We start from the raw sequence: 14,942 nt of genomic DNA on the forward strand, positions 1-14,942 counted from the left end.
TTGTTTTGTAGCAGTGTACACGTGCAAATTTGTAAACAAAAATTCTGTGTCTTCTGTCCTTGGTTTCGCACCTTTCCATGGCACGGCACAGCGCTGCTCTAGTAGCTCCGAACGGCCGCCCACGGCGTCTCGGACACGCCGGTCAGGCCCGCGCCCGTCTCGCAGATGTTTCTCGTGCTTGTGCTGTCATATGGGCCGCGACCCGAGCGGCAGCGAGCGGCAGTCGAGCAAAGTCGGGACAAGTCGGGACGGGAGGGGGGACAGGCGCGAATGCAAATGCACCGCGCAAATTACGCATAAATCTGGAAGCGCGGCGTGTGTCAGGCAGGTGAGAAAGCTTCCGTCGGTCCAGCAGGACACTGCAACACCCCGCGCAGTCCCCCCGCCGCCCGGCCGCGCGCAAGCCCTGCGCCGGATAACAGGAACAAGGCGCGTCGCCAGTGGGTGTCGGAGGCCGCACGCACCAAACGAATGACAGGCGGTGCATCGAGCAGCTGTGTTGTGCGTCTCACCTACGTTCGGCAGTCGCCTATGAGACGCCGAGGCGAGCGCGCACTCCGCGCCACCTTCCAGGTGGAAAGACGCGCTTTGCGTCAAATGTGCCACGGAAAGCGGCGATTGCGTGTGTTGGGAGAAGAGGCGAATGCTTCTTCGGTGGTGCGGCTACATTATAAGGACGCCAACGGCAGTACCATGTTGACTACACCGGTTCTCGTCCGATCACCGAAGTTAAGCAACATCGGGCGCGGTTAGTACTTGGATGGGTGACCGCCTGGGAACACCGCGTGCTGATGGCTCTTTCTCATTTTTACGTCGCTACACCTGCCAGGCCTCTTTTCATAATAACTTTCAGGTGTCGACAAAGATGCTTCCACAAGCATTTTAAAGTACTGTATTAAACGTAAGATACGAAATTACGGTAATGAACTCGGTTTGAGTAAGAATGCGCGAAGGAAGAGTGCTAGGAACTCGTTGAAAATGACAAAACACTACCAATCGACAGATGTGTTCTTGAAATGCGCCAGAGCCTACTGTTACGCAGCAGTGCTAAATTCCGAAAAGTAACTAAATAAATAAATAAATAAAAAAAAACCAACCGTTCTCGTGCCATCACCCAAGTTAAGCAACAACGTTAGTATTCGGATCGGCGACTGCCTGGGACCTCTGGCTGTCTTCATATTTTGCTTTCTTGTCGCCAGCCCTGCCAGCCGTCTCTTCACGCTACCTTTCCGATGCGACAAAGATGTTTCCACAATGACTTAAATCTGTTGTAATAAACAAAAGATACGATATTAGGGAACTCAGTTTGAAGAAGCGTGTGCCAAGGAAGATTTCCAAAGTGTCTCTGGAAATAACAAAACAGTATTAAGCGGCAGAAATGTTCCGAAATACGTCCGGGCTTATTGTTTTGTAGCAGTGTACACGTGCAAATTTGTAAACAAAAATTCTGTGTCTTCTGTCCTTGGTTTCGCACCTTTCCATGGCACGGCACAGCGCTGCTCTAGTAGCTCCGAACGGCCGCCCACGGCGTCTCGGACACGCCGGTCAGGCCCGCGCCCGTCTCGCAGATGTTTCTCGTGCTTGTGCTGTCATATGGGCCGCGACCCGAGCGGCAGCGAGCGGCAGTCGAGCAAAGTCGGGACAAGTCGGGACGGGAGGGGGGACAGGCGCGAATGCAAATGCACCGCGCAAATTACGCATAAATCTGGAAGCGCGGCGTGTGTCAGGCAGGTGAGAAAGCTTCCGTCGGTCCAGCAGGACACTGCAACACCCCGCGCAGTCCCCCCGCCGCCCGGCCGCGCGCAAGCCCTGCGCCGGATAACAGGAACAAGGCGCGTCGCCAGTGGGTGTCGGAGGCCGCACGCACCAAACGAATGACAGGCGGTGCATCGAGCAGCTGTGTTGTGCGTCTCACCTACGTTCGGCAGTCGCCTATGAGACGCCGAGGCGAGCGCGCACTCCGCGCCACCTTCCAGGTGGAAAGACGCGCTTTGCGTCAAATGTGCCACGGAAAGCGGCGATTGCTTGTGTTGGGAGAAGAGGCGAATGCTTCTTCGGTGGTGCGGCTACATTATAAGGACGCCAACGGCAGTACCATGTTGACTACACCGGTTCTCGTCCGATCACCGAAGTTAAGCAACATCGGGCGCGGTTAGTACTTGGATGGGTGACCGCCTGGGAACACCGCGTGCTGATGGCTCTTTCTCATTTTTACGTCGCTACACCTGCCAGGCCTCTTTTCATAATAACTTTCAGGTGTCGACAAAGATGCTTCCACAAGCATTTTAAAGTACTGTATTAAACGTAAGATACGAAATTACGGTAATGAACTCGGTTTGAGTAAGAATGCGCGAAGGAAGAGTGCTAGGAACTCGTTGAAAATGACAAAACACTACCAATCGACAGATGTGTTCTTGAAATGCGCCAGAGCCTACTGTTACGCAGCAGTGCTAAATTCCGAAAAGTAACTAAATAAATAAATAAATAAAAAAAAACCAACCGTTCTCGTGCCATCACCCAAGTTAAGCAACAACGTTAGTATTCGGATCGGCGACTGCCTGGGACCTCTGGCTGTCTTCATATTTTGCTTTCTTGTCGCCAGCCCTGCCAGCCGTCTCTTCACGCTACCTTTCCGATGCGACAAAGATGTTTCCACAATGACTTAAATCTGTTGTAATAAACAAAAGATACGATATTAGGGAACTCAGTTTGAAGAAGCGTGTGCCAAGGAAGATTTCCAAAGTGTCTCTGGAAATAACAAAACAGTATTAAGCGGCAGAAATGTTCCGAAATACGTCCGGGCTTATTGTTTTGTAGCAGTGTACACGTGCAAATTTGTAAACAAAAATTCTGTGTCTTCTGTCCTTGGTTTCGCACCTTTCCATGGCACGGCACAGCGCTGCTCTAGTAGCTCCGAACGGCCGCCCACGGCGTCTCGGACACGCCGGTCAGGCCCGCGCCCGTCTCGCAGATGTTTCTCGTGCTTGTGCTGTCATATGGGCCGCGACCCGAGCGGCAGCGAGCGGCAGTCGAGCAAAGTCGGGACAAGTCGGGACGGGAGGGGGGACAGGCGCGAATGCAAATGCACCGCGCAAATTACGCATAAATCTGGAAGCGCGGCGTGTGTCAGGCAGGTGAGAAAGCTTCCGTCGGTCCAGCAGGACACTGCAACACCCCGCGCAGTCCCCCCGCCGCCCGGCCGCGCGCAAGCCCTGCGCCGGATAACAGGAACAAGGCGCGTCGCCAGTGGGTGTCGGAGGCCGCACGCACCAAACGAATGACAGGCGGTGCATCGAGCAGCTGTGTTGTGCGTCTCACCTACGTTCGGCAGTCGCCTATGAGACGCCGAGGCGAGCGCGCACTCCGCGCCACCTTCCAGGTGGAAAGACGCGCTTTGCGTCAAATGTGCCACGGAAAGCGGCGATTGCGTGTGTTGGGAGAAGAGGCGAATGCTTCTTCGGTGGTGCGGCTACATTATAAGGACGCCAACGGCAGTACCATGTTGACTACACCGGTTCTCGTCCGATCACCGAAGTTAAGCAACATCGGGCGCGGTTAGTACTTGGATGGGTGACCGCCTGGGAACACCGCGTGCTGTTGGCTCTTTCTAATTTTTTCATTTTTACGTCGCTACACCTGCCAGGCCTCTTTTCATAATAACTTTCAGGTGTCGACAAAGATGCTTCCACAAGCATTTTAAAGTACTGTATTAAACGTAAGATACGAAATTACGGTAATGAACTCGGTTTGAGTAAGAATGCGCGAAGGAAGAGTGCTAGGAACTCGTTGAAAATGACAAAACACTACCAATCGACAGATGTGTTCTTGAAATGCGCCAGAGCCTACTGTTACGCAGCAGTGCTAAATTCCGAAAAGTAACTAAATAAATAAATAAATAAATAAAAACCAACCGTTCTCGTGAAATCACCCAAGTTAAGCAACAACGTTAGTATTCGGATCGGCGACTGCCTGGGACCTCTGGCTGTCTTCATATTTTGCTTTCTTGTCGCCAGCCCTGCCAGCCGTCTCTTCACGCTACCTTTCCGATGCGACAAAGATGTTTCCACAATGACTTAAATCTGTTGTAATAAACAAAAGATACGATATTAGGGAACTCAGTTTGAAGAAGCGTGTGCCAAGGAAGATTTCCAAAGTGTCTCTGGAAATAACAAAACAGTATTAAGCGGCAGAAATGTTCCGAAATACGTCCGGGCTTATTGTTTTGTAGCAGTGTACACGTGCAAATTTGTAAACAAAAATTCTGTGTCTTCTGTCCTTGGTTTCGCACCTTTCCATGGCACGGCACAGCGCTGCTCTAGTAGCTCCGAACGGCCGCCCACGGCGTCTCGGACACGCCGGTCAGGCCCGCGCCCGTCTCGCAGATGTTTCTCGTGCTTGTGCTGTCATATGGGCCGCGACCCGAGCGGCAGCGAGCGGCAGTCGAGCAAAGTCGGGACAAGTCGGGACGGGAGGGGGGACAGGCGCGAATGCAAATGCACCGCGCAAATTACGCATAAATCTGGAAGCGCGGCGTGTGTCAGGCAGGTGAGAAAGCTTCCGTCGGTCCAGCAGGACACTGCAACACCCCGCGCAGTCCCCCCGCCGCCCGGCCGCGCGCAAGCCCTGCGCCGGATAACAGGAACAAGGCGCGTCGCCAGTGGGTGTCGGAGGCCGCACGCACCAAACGAATGACAGGCGGTGCATCGAGCAGCTGTGTTGTGCGTCTCACCTACGTTCGGCAGTCGCCTATGAGACGCCGAGGCGAGCGCGCACTCCGCGCCACCTTCCAGGTGGAAAGACGCGCTTTGCGTCAAATGTGCCACGGAAAGCGGCGATTGCGTGTGTTGGGAGAAGAGGCGAATGCTTCTTCGGTGGTGCGGCTACATTATAAGGACGCCAACGGCAGTACCATGTTGACTACACCGGTTCTCGTCCGATCACCGAAGTTAAGCAACATCGGGCGCGGTTAGTACTTGGATGGGTGACCGCCTGGGAACACCGCGTGCTGTTGGCTCTTTCTAATTTTTTCATTTTTACGTCGCTACACCTGCCAGGCCTCTTTTCATAATAACTTTCAGGTGTCGACAAAGATGCTTCCACAAGCATTTTAAAGTACTGTATTAAACGTAAGATACGAAATTACGGTAATGAACTCGGTTTGAGTAAGAATGCGCGAAGGAAGAGTGCTAGGAACTCGTTGAAAATGACAAAACACTACCAATCGACAGATGTGTTCTTGAAATGCGCCAGAGCCTACTGTTACGCAGCAGTGCTAAATTCCGAAAAGTAACTAAATAAATAAATAAATAAATAAAAACCAACCGTTCTCGTGAAATCACCCAAGTTAAGCAACAACGTTAGTATTCGGATCGGCGACTGCCTGGGACCTCTGGCTGTCTTCATATTTTGCTTTCTTGTCGCCAGCCCTGCCAGCCGTCTCTTCACGCTACCTTTCCGATGCGACAAAGATGTTTCCACAATGACTTAAATCTGTTGTAATAAACAAAAGATACGATATTAGGGAACTCAGTTTGAAGAAGCGTGTGCCAAGGAAGATTTCCAAAGTGTCTCTGGAAATAACAAAACAGTATTAAGCGGCAGAAATGTTCCGAAATACGTCCGGGCTTATTGTTTTGTAGCAGTGTACACGTGCAAATTTGTAAACAAAAATTCTGTGTCTTCTGTCCTTGGTTTCGCACCTTTCCATGGCACGGCACAGCGCTGCTCTAGTAGCTCCGAACGGCCGCCCACGGCGTCTCGGACACGCCGGTCAGGCCCGCGCCCGTCTCGCAGATGTTTCTCGTGCTTGTGCTGTCATATGGGCCGCGACCCGAGCGGCAGCGAGCGGCAGTCGAGCAAAGTCGGGACAAGTCGGGACGGGAGGGGGGACAGGCGCGAATGCAAATGCACCGCGCAAATTACGCATAAATCTGGAAGCGCGGCGTGTGTCAGGCAGGTGAGAAAGCTTCCGTCGGTCCAGCAGGACACTGCAACACCCCGCGCAGTCCCCCCGCCGCCCGGCCGCGCGCAAGCCCTGCGCCGGATAACAGGAACAAGGCGCGTCGCCAGTGGGTGTCGGAGGCCGCACGCACCAAACGAATGACAGGCGGTGCATCGAGCAGCTGTGTTGTGCGTCTCACCTACGTTCGGCAGTCGCCTATGAGACGCCGAGGCGAGCGCGCACTCCGCGCCACCTTCCAGGTGGAAAGACGCGCTTTGCGTCAAATGTGCCACGGAAAGCGGCGATTGCGTGTGTTGGGAGAAGAGGCGAATGCTTCTTCGGTGGTGCGGCTACATTATAAGGACGCCAACGGCAGTACCATGTTGACTACACCGGTTCTCGTCCGATCACCGAAGTTAAGCAACATCGGGCGCGGTTAGTACTTGGATGGGTGACCGCCTGGGAACACCGCGTGCTGATGGCTCTTTCTCATTTTTACGTCGCTACACCTGCCAGGCCTCTTTTCATAATAACTTTCAGGTGTCGACAAAGATGCTTCCACAAGCATTTTAAAGTACTGTATTAAACGTAAGATACGAAATTACGGTAATGAACTCGGTTTGAGTAAGAATGCGCGAAGGAAGAGTGCTAGGAACTCGTTGAAAATGACAAAACACTACCAATCGACAGATGTGTTCTTGAAATGCGCCAGAGCCTACTGTTACGCAGCAGTGCTAAATTCCGAAAAGTAACTAAATAAATAAATAAATAAATAAAAACCAACCGTTCTCGTGCCATCACCCAAGTTAAGCAACAACGTTAGTATTCGGATCGGCGACTGCCTGGGACCTCTGGCTGTCTTCATATTTTGCTTTCTTGTCGCCAGCCCTGCCAGCCGTCTCTTCACGCTACCTTTCCGATGCGACAAAGATGTTTCCACAATGACTTAAATCTGTTGTAATAAACAAAAGATACGATATTAGGGAACTCAGTTTGAAGAAGCGTGTGCCAAGGAAGATTTCCAAAGTGTCTCTGGAAATAACAAAACAGTATTAAGCGGCAGAAATGTTCCGAAATACGTCCGGGCTTATTGTTTTGTAGCAGTGTACACGTGCAAATTTGTAAACAAAAATTCTGTGTCTTCTGTCCTTGGTTTCGCACCTTTCCATGGCACGGCACAGCGCTGCTCTAGTAGCTCCGAACGGCCGCCCACGGCGTCTCGGACACGCCGGTCAGGCCCGCGCCCGTCTCGCAGATGTTTCTCGTGCTTGTGCTGTCATATGGGCCGCGACCCGAGCGGCAGCGAGCGGCAGTCGAGCAAAGTCGGGACAAGTCGGGACGGGAGGGGGGACAGGCGCGAATGCAAATGCACCGCGCAAATTACGCATAAATCTGGAAGCGCGGCGTGTGTCAGGCAGGTGAGAAAGCTTCCGTCGGTCCAGCAGGACACTGCAACACCCCGCGCAGTCCCCCCGCCGCCCGGCCGCGCGCAAGCCCTGCGCCGGATAACAGGAACAAGGCGCGTCGCCAGTGGGTGTCGGAGGCCGCACGCACCAAACGAATGACAGGCGGTGCATCGAGCAGCTGTGTTGTGCGTCTCACCTACGTTCGGCAGTCGCCTATGAGACGCCGAGGCGAGCGCGCACTCCGCGCCACCTTCCAGGTGGAAAGACGCGCTTTGCGTCAAATGTGCCACGGAAAGCGGCGATTGCGTGTGTTGGGAGAAGAGGCGAATGCTTCTTCGGTGGTGCGGCTACATTATAAGGACGCCAACGGCAGTACCATGTTGACTACACCGGTTCTCGTCCGATCACCGAAGTTAAGCAACATCGGGCGCGGTTAGTACTTGGATGGGTGACCGCCTGGGAACACCGCGTGCTGATGGCTCTTTCTCATTTTTACGTCGCTACACCTGCCAGGCCTCTTTTCATAATAACTTTCAGGTGTCGACAAAGATGCTTCCACAAGCATTTTAAAGTACTGTATTAAACGTAAGATACGAAATTACGGTAATGAACTCGGTTTGAGTAAGAATGCGCGAAGGAAGAGTGCTAGGAACTCGTTGAAAATGACAAAACACTACCAATCGACAGATGTGTTCTTGAAATGCGCCAGAGCCTACTGTTACGCAGCAGTGCTAAATTCCGAAAAGTAACTAAATAAATAAATAAATAAAAAAAAACCAACCGTTCTCGTGCCATCACCCAAGTTAAGCAACAACGTTAGTATTCGGATCGGCGACTGCCTGGGACCTCTGGCTGTCTTCATATTTTGCTTTCTTGTCGCCAGCCCTGCCAGCCGTCTCTTCACGCTACCTTTCCGATGCGACAAAGATGTTTCCACAATGACTTAAATCTGTTGTAATAAACAAAAGATACGATATTAGGGAACTCAGTTTGAAGAAGCGTGTGCCAAGGAAGATTTCCAAAGTGTCTCTGGAAATAACAAAACAGTATTAAGCGGCAGAAATGTTCCGAAATACGTCCGGGCTTATTGTTTTGTAGCAGTGTACACGTGCAAATTTGTAAACAAAAATTCTGTGTCTTCTGTCCTTGGTTTCGCACCTTTCCATGGCACGGCACAGCGCTGCTCTAGTAGCTCCGAACGGCCGCCCACGGCGTCTCGGACACGCCGGTCAGGCCCGCGCCCGTCTCGCAGATGTTTCTCGTGCTTGTGCTGTCATATGGGCCGCGACCCGAGCGGCAGCGAGCGGCAGTCGAGCAAAGTCGGGACAAGTCGGGACGGGAGGGGGGACAGGCGCGAATGCAAATGCACCGCGCAAATTACGCATAAATCTGGAAGCGCGGCGTGTGTCAGGCAGGTGAGAAAGCTTCCGTCGGTCCAGCAGGACACTGCAACACCCCGCGCAGTCCCCCCGCCGCCCGGCCGCGCGCAAGCCCTGCGCCGGATAACAGGAACAAGGCGCGTCGCCAGTGGGTGTCGGAGGCCGCACGCACCAAACGAATGACAGGCGGTGCATCGAGCAGCTGTGTTGTGCGTCTCACCTACGTTCGGCAGTCGCCTATGAGACGCCGAGGCGAGCGCGCACTCCGCGCCACCTTCCAGGTGGAAAGACGCGCTTTGCGTCAAATGTGCCACGGAAAGCGGCGATTGCGTGTGTTGGGAGAAGAGGCGAATGCTTCTTCGGTGGTGCGGCTACATTATAAGGACGCCAACGGCAGTACCATGTTGACTACACCGGTTCTCGTCCGATCACCGAAGTTAAGCAACATCGGGCGCGGTTAGTACTTGGATGGGTGACCGCCTGGGAACACCGCGTGCTGATGGCTCTTTCTCATTTTTACGTCGCTACACCTGCCAGGCCTCTTTTCATAATAACTTTCAGGTGTCGACAAAGATGCTTCCACAAGCATTTTAAAGTACTGTATTAAACGTAAGATACGAAATTACGGTAATGAACTCGGTTTGAGTAAGAATGCGCGAAGGAAGAGTGCTAGGAACTCGTTGAAAATGACAAAACACTACCAATCGACAGATGTGTTCTTGAAATGCGCCAGAGCCTACTGTTACGCAGCAGTGCTAAATTCCGAAAAGTAACTAAATAAATAAATAAATAAAAAAAAACCAACCGTTCTCGTGCCATCACCCAAGTTAAGCAACAACGTTAGTATTCGGATCGGCGACTGCCTGGGACCTCTGGCTGTCTTCATATTTTGCTTTCTTGTCGCCAGCCCTGCCAGCCGTCTCTTCACGCTACCTTTCCGATGCGACAAAGATGTTTCCACAATGACTTAAATCTGTTGTAATAAACAAAAGATACGATATTAGGGAACTCAGTTTGAAGAAGCGTGTGCCAAGGAAGATTTCCAAAGTGTCTCTGGAAATAACAAAACAGTATTAAGCGGCAGAAATGTTCCGAAATACGTCCGGGCTTATTGTTTTGTAGCAGTGTACACGTGCAAATTTGTAAACAAAAATTCTGTGTCTTCTGTCCTTGGTTTCGCACCTTTCCATGGCACGGCACAGCGCTGCTCTAGTAGCTCCGAACGGCCGCCCACGGCGTCTCGGACACGCCGGTCAGGCCCGCGCCCGTCTCGCAGATGTTTCTCGTGCTTGTGCTGTCATATGGGCCGCGACCCGAGCGGCAGCGAGCGGCAGTCGAGCAAAGTCGGGACAAGTCGGGACGGGAGGGGGGACAGGCGCGAATGCAAATGCACCGCGCAAATTACGCATAAATCTGGAAGCGCGGCGTGTGTCAGGCAGGTGAGAAAGCTTCCGTCGGTCCAGCAGGACACTGCAACACCCCGCGCAGTCCCCCCGCCGCCCGGCCGCGCGCAAGCCCTGCGCCGGATAACAGGAACAAGGCGCGTCGCCAGTGGGTGTCGGAGGCCGCACGCACCAAACGAATGACAGGCGGTGCATCGAGCAGCTGTGTTGTGCGTCTCACCTACGTTCGGCAGTCGCCTATGAGACGCCGAGGCGAGCGCGCACTCCGCGCCACCTTCCAGGTGGAAAGACGCGCTTTGCGTCAAATGTGCCACGGAAAGCGGCGATTGCGTGTGTTGGGAGAAGAGGCGAATGCTTCTTCGGTGGTGCGGCTACATTATAAGGACGCCAACGGCAGTACCATGTTGACTACACCGGTTCTCGTCCGATCACCGAAGTTAAGCAACATCGGGCGCGGTTAGTACTTGGATGGGTGACCGCCTGGGAACACCGCGTGCTGATGGCTCTTTCTCATTTTTACGTCGCTACACCTGCCAGGCCTCTTTTCATAATAACTTTCAGGTGTCGACAAAGATGCTTCCACAAGCATTTTAAAGTACTGTATTAAACGTAAGATACGAAATTACGGTAATGAACTCGGTTTGAGTAAGAATGCGCGAAGGAAGAGTGCTAGGAACTCGTTGAAAATGACAAAACACTACCAATCGACAGATGTGTTCTTGAAATGCGCCAGAGCCTACTGTTACGCAGCAGTGCTAAATTCCGAAAAGTAACTAAATAAATAAATAAATAAAAAAAAACCAACCGTTCTCGTGCCATCACCCAAGTTAAGCAACAACGTTAGTATTCGGATCGGCGACTGCCTGGGACCTCTGGCTGTCTTCATATTTTGCTTTCTTGTCGCCAGCCCTGCCAGCCGTCTCTTCACGCTACCTTTCCGATGCGACAAAGATGTTTCCACAATGACTTAAATCTGTTGTAATAAACAAAAGATACGATATTAGGGAACTCAGTTTGAAGAAGCGTGTGCCAAGGAAGATTTCCAAAGTGTCTCTGGAAATAACAAAACAGTATTAAGCGGCAGAAATGTTCCGAAATACGTCCGGGCTTATTGTTTTGTAGCAGTGTACACGTGCAAATTTGTAAACAAAAATTCTGTGTCTTCTGTCCTTGGTTTCGCACCTTTCCATGGCACGGCACAGCGCTGCTCTAGTAGCTCCGAACGGCCGCCCACGGCGTCTCGGACACGCCGGTCAGGCCCGCGCCCGTCTCGCAGATGTTTCTCGTGCTTGTGCTGTCATATGGGCCGCGACCCGAGCGGCAGCGAGCGGCAGTCGAGCAAAGTCGGGACAAGTCGGGACGGGAGGGGGGACAGGCGCGAATGCAAATGCACCGCGCAAATTACGCATAAATCTGGAAGCGCGGCGTGTGTCAGGCAGGTGAGAAAGCTTCCGTCGGTCCAGCAGGACACTGCAACACCCCGCGCAGTCCCCCCGCCGCCCGGCCGCGCGCAAGCCCTGCGCCGGATAACAGGAACAAGGCGCGTCGCCAGTGGGTGTCGGAGGCCGCACGCACCAAACGAATGACAGGCGGTGCATCGAGCAGCTGTGTTGTGCGTCTCACCTACGTTCGGCAGTCGCCTATGAGACGCCGAGGCGAGCGCGCACTCCGCGCCACCTTCCAGGTGGAAAGACGCGCTTTGCGTCAAATGTGCCACGGAAAGCGGCGATTGCGTGTGTTGGGAGAAGAGGCGAATGCTTCTTCGGTGGTGCGGCTACATTATAAGGACGCCAACGGCAGTACCATGTTGACTACACCGGTTCTCGTCCGATCACCGAAGTTAAGCAACATCGGGCGCGGTTAGTACTTGGATGGGTGACCGCCTGGGAACACCGCGTGCTGATGGCTCTTTCTCATTTTTACGTCGCTACACCTGCCAGGCCTCTTTTCATAATAACTTTCAGGTGTCGACAAAGATGCTTCCACAAGCATTTTAAAGTACTGTATTAAACGTAAGATACGAAATTACGGTAATGAACTCGGTTTGAGTAAGAATGCGCGAAGGAAGAGTGCTAGGAACTCGTTGAAAATGACAAAACACTACCAATCGACAGATGTGTTCTTGAAATGCGCCAGAGCCTACTGTTACGCAGCAGTGCTAAATTCCGAAAAGTAACTAAATAAATAAATAAATAAAAAAAAACCAACCGTTCTCGTGCCATCACCCAAGTTAAGCAACAACGTTAGTATTCGGATCGGCGACTGCCTGGGACCTCTGGCTGTCTTCATATTTTGCTTTCTTGTCGCCAGCCCTGCCAGCCGTCTCTTCACGCTACCTTTCCGATGCGACAAAGATGTTTCCACAATGACTTAAATCTGTTGTAATAAACAAAAGATACGATATTAGGGAACTCAGTTTGAAGAAGCGTGTGCCAAGGAAGATTTCCAAAGTGTCTCTGGAAATAACAAAACAGTATTAAGCGGCAGAAATGTTCCGAAATACGTCCGGGCTTATTGTTTTGTAGCAGTGTACACGTGCAAATTTGTAAACAAAAATTCTGTGTCTTCTGTCCTTGGTTTCGCACCTTTCCATGGCACGGCACAGCGCTGCTCTAGTAGCTCCGAACGGCCGCCCACGGCGTCTCGGACACGCCGGTCAGGCCCGCGCCCGTCTCGCAGATGTTTCTCGTGCTTGTGCTGTCATATGGGCCGCGACCCGAGCGGCAGCGAGCGGCAGTCGAGCAAAGTCGGGACAAGTCGGGACGGGAGGGGGGACAGGCGCGAATGCAAATGCACCGCGCAAATTACGCATAAATCTGGAAGCGCGGCGTGTGTCAGGCAGGTGAGAAAGCTTCCGTCGGTCCAGCAGGACACTGCAACACCCCGCGCAGTCCCCCCGCCGCCCGGCCGCGCGCAAGCCCTGCGCCGGATAACAGGAACAAGGCGCGTCGCCAGTGGGTGTCGGAGGCCGCACGCACCAAACGAATGACAGGCGGTGCATCGAGCAGCTGTGTTGTGCGTCTCACCTACGTTCGGCAGTCGCCTATGAGACGCCGAGGCGAGCGCGCACTCCGCGCCCACCTTCCAGGTGGAAAGACGCGCTTTGCGTCAAATGTGCCACGGAAAGCGGCGATTGCGTGTGTTGGGAGAAGAGGCGAATGCTTCTTCGGTGGTGCGGCTACATTATAAGGACGCCAACGGCAGTACCATGTTGACTACACCGGTTCTCGTCCGATCACCGAAGTTAAGCAACATCGGGCGCGGTTAGTACTTGGATGGGTGACCGCCTGGGAACACCGCGTGCTGATGGCTCTTTCTCATTTTTACGTCGCTACACCTGCCAGGCCTCTTTTCATAATAACTTTCAGGTGTCGACAAAGATGCTTCCACAAGCATTTTAAAGTACTGTATTAAACGTAAGATACGAAATTACGGTAATGAACTCGGTTTGAGTAAGAATGCGCGAAGGAAGAGTGCTAGGAACTCGTTGAAAATGACAAAACACTACCAATCGACAGATGTGTTCTTGAAATGCGCCAGAGCCTACTGTTACGCAGCAGTGCTAAATTCCGAAAAGTAACTAAATAAATAAATAAATAAAAAAAAACCAACCGTTCTCGTGCCATCACCCAAGTTAAGCAACAACGTTAGTATTCGGATCGGCGACTGCCTGGGACCTCTGGCTGTCTTCATATTTTGCTTTCTTGTCGCCAGCCCTGCCAGCCGTCTCTTCACGCTACCTTTCCGATGCGACAAAGATGTTTCCACAATGACTTAAATCTGTTGTAATAAACAAAAGATACGATATTAGGGAACTCAGTTTGAAGAAGCGTGTGCCAAGGAAGATTTCCAAAGTGTCTCTGGAAATAACAAAACAGTATTAAGCGGCAGAAATGTTCCGAAATACGTCCGGGCTTATTGTTTTGTAGCAGTGTACACGTGCAAATTTGTAAACAAAAATTCTGTGTCTTCTGTCCTTGGTTTCGCACCTTTCCATGGCACGGCACAGCGCTGCTCTAGTAGCTCCGAACGGCCGCCCACGGCGTCTCGGACACGCCGGTCAGGCCCGCGCCCGTCTCGCAGATGTTTCTCGTGCTTGTGCTGTCATATGGGCCGCGACCCGAGCGGCAGCGAGCGGCAGTCGAGCAAAGTCGGGACAAGTCGGGACGGGAGGGGGGACAGGCGCGAATGCAAATGCACCGCGCAAATTACGCATAAATCTGGAAGCGCGGCGTGTGTCAGGCAGGTGAGAAAGCTTCCGTCGGTCCAGCAGGACACTGCAACACCCCGCGCAGTCCCCCCGCCGCCCGGCCGCGCGCAAGCCCTGCGCCGGATAACAGGAACAAGGCGCGTCGCCAGTGGGTGTCGGAGGCCGCACGCACCAAACGAATGACAGGCGGTGCATCGAGCAGCTGTGTTGTGCGTCTCACCTACGTTCGGCAGTCGCCTATGAGACGCCGAGGCGAGCGCGCACTCCGCGCCACCTTCCAGGTGGAAAGACGCGCTTTGCGTCAAATGTGCCACGGAAAGCGGCGATTGCGTGTGTTGGGAGAAGAGGCGAATGCTTCTTCGGTGGTGCGGCTACATTATAAGGACGCCAACGGCAGTACCATGTTGACTACACCGGTTCTCGTCCGATCACCGAAGTTAAGCAACATCGGGCGCGGTTAGTACTTGGATGGGTGACCGCCTGGGAACACCGCGTGCTGATGGCTCTTTCTCATTTTTACGTCGCTACACCTGCCAGGCCTCTTTTCATAATAACTTTCAGGTGTCGACAAAGATGCTTCCACAAGCATTTTAAAGTACTGTA

General features: G+C 52.8%; 11 non-coding genes across 11 annotated transcripts; all 11 read left to right on the forward strand.

The window, feature by feature from the left end:
- Window positions 1–678: 678 nt before the first annotated feature.
- LOC126150782 (5S ribosomal RNA) lies at window positions 679–797 on the forward strand. Its single transcript, XR_007531641.1, has one exon. It is a non-coding gene; the product is annotated as a 5S ribosomal RNA (ribosomal RNA).
- Window positions 798–2,081: 1,284 nt separating this feature from the next.
- Window positions 2,082–2,200, forward strand: LOC126150783 (5S ribosomal RNA). The gene has a single exon (XR_007531642.1). It is a non-coding gene; the product is annotated as a 5S ribosomal RNA (ribosomal RNA).
- A 1,284-nt stretch (window positions 2,201–3,484) lies between these two features.
- Window positions 3,485–3,603, forward strand: LOC126150796 (5S ribosomal RNA). The gene has a single exon (XR_007531653.1). It is a non-coding gene; the product is annotated as a 5S ribosomal RNA (ribosomal RNA).
- A 1,292-nt stretch (window positions 3,604–4,895) lies between these two features.
- LOC126150797 (5S ribosomal RNA) lies at window positions 4,896–5,014 on the forward strand. The gene has a single exon (XR_007531654.1). It is a non-coding gene; the product is annotated as a 5S ribosomal RNA (ribosomal RNA).
- Window positions 5,015–6,306: 1,292 nt separating this feature from the next.
- On the forward strand, window positions 6,307–6,425 carry LOC126150786 (5S ribosomal RNA). The gene has a single exon (XR_007531643.1). It is a non-coding gene; the product is annotated as a 5S ribosomal RNA (ribosomal RNA).
- Window positions 6,426–7,709: 1,284 nt separating this feature from the next.
- On the forward strand, window positions 7,710–7,828 carry LOC126150787 (5S ribosomal RNA). The gene has a single exon (XR_007531644.1). It is a non-coding gene; the product is annotated as a 5S ribosomal RNA (ribosomal RNA).
- Window positions 7,829–9,112: 1,284 nt separating this feature from the next.
- Window positions 9,113–9,231, forward strand: LOC126150788 (5S ribosomal RNA). Its single transcript, XR_007531645.1, has one exon. It is a non-coding gene; the product is annotated as a 5S ribosomal RNA (ribosomal RNA).
- A 1,284-nt stretch (window positions 9,232–10,515) lies between these two features.
- On the forward strand, window positions 10,516–10,634 carry LOC126150790 (5S ribosomal RNA). The gene has a single exon (XR_007531647.1). It is a non-coding gene; the product is annotated as a 5S ribosomal RNA (ribosomal RNA).
- A 1,284-nt stretch (window positions 10,635–11,918) lies between these two features.
- Window positions 11,919–12,037, forward strand: LOC126150791 (5S ribosomal RNA). Its single transcript, XR_007531648.1, has one exon. It is a non-coding gene; the product is annotated as a 5S ribosomal RNA (ribosomal RNA).
- Window positions 12,038–13,322: 1,285 nt separating this feature from the next.
- LOC126150792 (5S ribosomal RNA) lies at window positions 13,323–13,441 on the forward strand. The gene has a single exon (XR_007531649.1). It is a non-coding gene; the product is annotated as a 5S ribosomal RNA (ribosomal RNA).
- Window positions 13,442–14,725: 1,284 nt separating this feature from the next.
- On the forward strand, window positions 14,726–14,844 carry LOC126150793 (5S ribosomal RNA). Its single transcript, XR_007531650.1, has one exon. It is a non-coding gene; the product is annotated as a 5S ribosomal RNA (ribosomal RNA).
- The last annotated feature ends 98 nt before the right edge of the window (window positions 14,845–14,942 follow it).

The sequence above is a fragment of the Schistocerca cancellata genome, unplaced genomic scaffold (genome assembly GCF_023864275.1).
Source record: "Schistocerca cancellata isolate TAMUIC-IGC-003103 unplaced genomic scaffold, iqSchCanc2.1 HiC_scaffold_1000, whole genome shotgun sequence".
Classification (NCBI taxonomy): domain Eukaryota; kingdom Metazoa; phylum Arthropoda; class Insecta; order Orthoptera; family Acrididae; genus Schistocerca; species Schistocerca cancellata.